At 38.9% G+C, this 5,153-nt stretch overlaps 1 pseudogene; it reads left to right on the forward strand.

Moving 5' to 3' along the window:
* The first annotated feature begins 508 nt into the window (after positions 1 to 508).
* Positions 509 to 5,153, forward strand: LOC137207872 (mitogen-activated protein kinase 6 pseudogene; annotated as a pseudogene).

A 5,153-nucleotide genomic window follows, 5' to 3' on the forward strand; every position in this document is an offset into this window, starting at 1 on the left:
ACCAGGGCTCGAACCCGGTCTGCTACAGTGGCAGGCAGATTCCTAACCACTGCGCCACCAGGGAAGTCCCTACCCTTGCATTTCTAAGTGGTTTAATCATCCAAGTGTGCATCCCTAGACATTAAAGTTTAGTTTTGCCCATTTTAAAAAAATTTGATATGTTTTTAGGCCTCTTTTAATCCAAAGTTTCCGTCTATATCTCTTTCTTTCCCTTGCAGTTTATCTGTTGAAGAACTGAGGCTGATTGACCTGGACAGTTTCTCAAAGTCTGGATTTTGTCAATTGCATCCTCATACTACAGCTCAGGATGGCCCTTTGACCTCTTCATTTCCTGCAAATTAGCAGCTGGATCAGACCTAGGTTCCATCCTGTTGGCATGATTTCAGGCAGCTCTGTGTTCTTTTATCGAGAAGCACATAGATGGCTGGAGTTTTGCTCTTTTCTTGATGTTAGCTGCTGTTGTGTACAATGGCTAAGATATATTAATACATTGCAGGTTGCAAAATGACAATATTGCATCATTTTTTTCCTGTATTAGTGGTAATAAATTCATAAGAAGATGCTTTTCTTAATCTATGACTGTTTACCCAGTGGTAGAGTTTGCACGGGGAAAAGCAATGCCATCCTCAGAAGGTAAGCAATTAGTGTTTTTGCCAAATATTATTATGAACTCAGGGACTGAAACATACTTGATGAGTTTCAGTCGATTGCAGTTATTGTCTTTGTTGCAGCTGAAATTGTCCCATCTTCAGGTTGGTTTCTGAGTCCTTTGGATGTGACCCTAGGGCCTTTGATAGCTTCCTTGTTGTCTGATATGACAAGATATTCCAGGCTTATCTTGTATATTTCCTGCTGCTGACCTAGAATCAGCAGTTTCTCCAGGATGTCCTTTTATTTTTTTAAATAGAAAATGGCATTTCAAAACTAGAATCTGAGTGGTAGGTACTACTAGAATAGTCATTGCTTCTACGCCTTTCTAGTGGATAGAACTAGGTATTTTATATCTATAAATATTTATATATAAACATATACATATATAAAATATAACCACATATGTATATGTATACAAATATACATATATATGTATACACATATAAAAATATGTATATATGTATACATACATATGTATATTTTATGTATGTATATATATTTATATGTATGTGTGTATATACATACATAGTATGCATTTCTTTTTTTAAAAAAGGCACCTCTTGAACTCATACTGATTTTTCCAATGCAAATACAGCATTACAGGGCTTTTAATTAACCTCTTCTATATTACATCTGTATGTCCTTTCCCTCCACACTTAGAATATTTGATTTTCAAGGACACAGGAGATGATAAAATTGAAAGATTCTATAATTACTGATTTGCTTTAGCCCACTTTACACATACAACAGTCTTGTATGTGGTAGTAAAACTACCACTGTCAATTAGAATATTGAAAATGGATACAAAAAATTTTGATACACCGTTCCCATTCTCTACCACTCTGAGGGACTGTACTACAGCTACACTGTTAGAGCATATAGGCATTACATGCTTTATTGTCTCTCTTTTTACCATCATTTAGCTTTAGTTCTACCAATAGATATATATTGAATGCTTAACCATTCCTGAAGCTCACTCCCTAGTAGACTCTTCAGAAAGGGCTCATGGAGAAAGTACTCCCTGAGTGCTTTCAGGTTGATAATAGTTCTTTACAGAAAGTCAGTTTTGCTGGATATAAAATCTTTGACTCATACTTTCTTTCTTTGAGTATCTTGAATATATTACACCATTTGTTTCTGGCAGAAAGCACTGCTGATGAAGGGTCTGATTATAACCTCATAATAAAATCTTTTTGTCTAGATGCCCAAGATGCCTAAAGAATTTTTCTTGGTTACATGGCAGTGACTACAGCAAAGAGAGAGCCACGGAGATGCCGCTGCTGGCAGCACAGCTGGAGACCCGAGCCGACACTGGGGGCTGTCCGTGGGCCCCCGCACTCCCTAGATGAGTCGGCAAGTCCCATTGTATCAGAGTAAGATGGACGTTAGCTCTGATTGTGATTGTGGTGAGCTGGAGCCACCTGATCACTAACAAAAGACATCTGTTAACCAACAGACACCAGGGCTTCCTGTTGAAATATACAGCAACAAAGGAAGAAAAGAAGCAAAAGGGAAACAGTGCTTACCAGCACCTTAGAGTGATGCTGGCTGCTCAGGGCCAGTCCATCACTGAATGTATCTGCCCTGTGAGGAGAATGTTCATAGAAGCCTGTTGTGTGCATATTTATTCACATTTTTGTTAAATGTTAAATCCTTCAGCACAGTAAATCTGAGTGCATGGTAGGTCATTTCGTTCCGTTTGAGTTTCTTGAGTGTTTTCTTTAAATATCTGCAAAGTTGCTGCCCCTTTCTTGAACTATGAGTACTGCAATCTTTTTCATTCTCAGTATGAGTAGAGCTATTGGAGCTTTAAATCTAAGGGGAACTCAACGGGCCTGGTTGGCATATGCAATGAAACCATCTTGCTGTGGAAGCAAAATTAATTTTTTTCTACATTTTTGAAAGACCTTTCCTTTTGAGGCCACTTTTCTTCCTTATTTACACAAGTTCAACAATTCAGAAGGAAAAGGCAATAATAAGGGTTTCAAAATGGCAGAGAAATTTGAAAGTCTCATGAACATTCATGGTTTTGATCTGGGCTCTAGGTATATGGACTTAAAACCATTGGGTTGTGGAGGCAATGGCTTGGTTTTTTCTGCTGTAGACAATGACTGTGACAAAATGACTGTGACGTCAAGAAAATTGTCCTTACTGATCCCCAGAGTGTCAAACATGCTCTACGTGAAATCAAAATTATTAGAAGACTTGACCATGATAACATTGTGAAGGTGTTTGAAATTCTTGGTCCTAGTGGAAGCCAGTTAACAGATGTTGTGGGGTCTTACCAAGCTGAACAGTGTTTACACTGTTCAGGAGTACATGGAGACAGACTTGGCTAATGTGCTGGAGCAGGGCCCGTTACTGGAAGAGCATGCCAGGCTTTTCATCAGCTGTAGCATCAGCTGCTACGTGGGCTCAAATATATTCACTCAGCAAACGTACTGCACAGAGATCTCAAACCAGCTAATCTTTTCATCAATACTGAAGACTTGGTGCTGAAGATAGGCGGCTTTGGTCTTGCACGGATCATAGATCCCCATTGTTCCCATAAGGGTCATCTTTCTGAAGGATTGGTTACTAAATGGTACAGATCTCCACGTCTTTTACTTTCTCCTAATAATTATACTAAAGCCATTGACATGTGGGCGGCAGGCTGCATCTTTGCTGAAATACTGACTGGTAAAACCCTCTTTGCAGGTGCCCATGAACTTGAACAGATGCAGCTGATTTTAGAGTCTATTCCTGTTGTACATGAGGAAGATTGACAGGAGCTTCTCAGCATAATTCCAGTTTACATTAGAAATGACATGACTGAGCCACACAAACCTTTAACTCAGCTGCTTCTGGGAATTAGTCGAGAAGCACTGGATTTCCTGGGACAAATTTTGACATTTAGTTCCATGGATCGGTTGACAGCAGAAGAAGCGCTTTCCCATCCTTACATGAGCATTTATTCTTTTCCAATGGATGAGCCAATTTCAAGTCATCCTTTTCGTATTGAAGATGAAGTTGATGATATTTTGCTTACGGATGAAACTCATAGTCACATTTATAACTGGGAAAGGTACCATGATTGTCAATTTCCAGAGCATGATTGGCCTATACATAACAACTTTGATATTGATGAAGTTCAGCTTGACCCAAGAGCTCTGTGCCATGTCACTGATGAAGAAGAAGTACAAGTCGATCCTTGAAAATATTTGGATGGAGATTGTGAGAAGCATTTGGAGGATCCTGCTTTTGACACCAGTTACTCTACTGAGCCTTGTTGGCAATACCCAGATCATCATGAAAACAAATATTGTGATCTGGAGCGTAGCCATATTTGTGACTACAAAACGAGGTCATCATCACATTTAGATAACTTAGTCTGGAGAGAGAGGGAAGTTAATCATTACTATGAACCCAAGCTTATTATAGATCTTTCCAATTGGAAAGAACAAAGCAAAGAAAAATCTGATAAGAAAGGCAAGTCAAAATGTGAAAGGAATGGATTGGTTAAAGCCCAGATAGCTCTAGAGGAAGCATCGCAGCAACTGGCTGAAAAAGAAAGGGAAAAGAATCAGGGATTTGACTTTGATTCCTTTATTGCAGGAACTATTCAACTTAGTTCACAACATGAGCCTACTGATGTTGTTGACAAATTAAATGACTTGACTAGCTCAGTGTCCCAACTAGAATTGAAAAGTTTGATATCAAAGTCAGTAAGCCGAGAAAAACAGGAAAAAGGAATGGCCAATTTGGCTCAATTAGAAGGCTTGTACCAGTCTTCTTGGGATAGCCAGTTCGTGGGTGGTGGGGAGGACTGTTTCCTCATAAATCAGTTTTGTTGTGAGGTAAAGAAGGATGAGCAAATTGAAAAGGAAAACACTTACACCAGTTACCTGGACAAGTTCTTTAGCAGGAAAGGGGATACTGAAATGCTAGAAACTGAGCTGGTAGAGGATGGGAAGCTTGGGGAGAGAGGAAATGAGGAAGGATTTCTGAACAGCAGTGGGGAGTTCCTCTTTAACAAGGAGCTTGAATCCATAGGCATCCCACAGTTTCACAGTCCAGTTGGGTCACCACTTAAGTCAACACAGGCCACATTAACACCTTCTGCTATGAAATCTTCCCCTCAGATTCCTCATAAAACATGCAGCAGCATTCTGAAACATCTGAACTAAAACACTCAGCAGACATTTCTTTTTGTATTCTTCATGAAATGTGTTTTGTCTTCTTTATTACTAATGTTTAAGTCATTTTTTAACTTGAATCAGATGGTGTCATTTAGAAAGGATTTTTTCTTGGTTTTTAGAATCCAGACTTTTTTCCTACATGTGAGATGGTTTTCATTTTAACTGGCATGTCGTTTGCACACAAAAATAAAGAATAGAGCAAAATAATGCAATGCAGGAGGAGACAAAAGAAATGCACTAAGACAAGTAAAAAACATTCTCTCATAGAACAATGATCTGTTTTACAGGAAACAAAAATCTTGCCTTGAATTTACACAGTGAGAC

The sequence above is a fragment of the Pseudorca crassidens genome, chromosome 15 (genome assembly GCF_039906515.1).
Source record: "Pseudorca crassidens isolate mPseCra1 chromosome 15, mPseCra1.hap1, whole genome shotgun sequence".
NCBI classification, from domain to species: Eukaryota; Metazoa; Chordata; class Mammalia; order Artiodactyla; family Delphinidae; genus Pseudorca; species Pseudorca crassidens.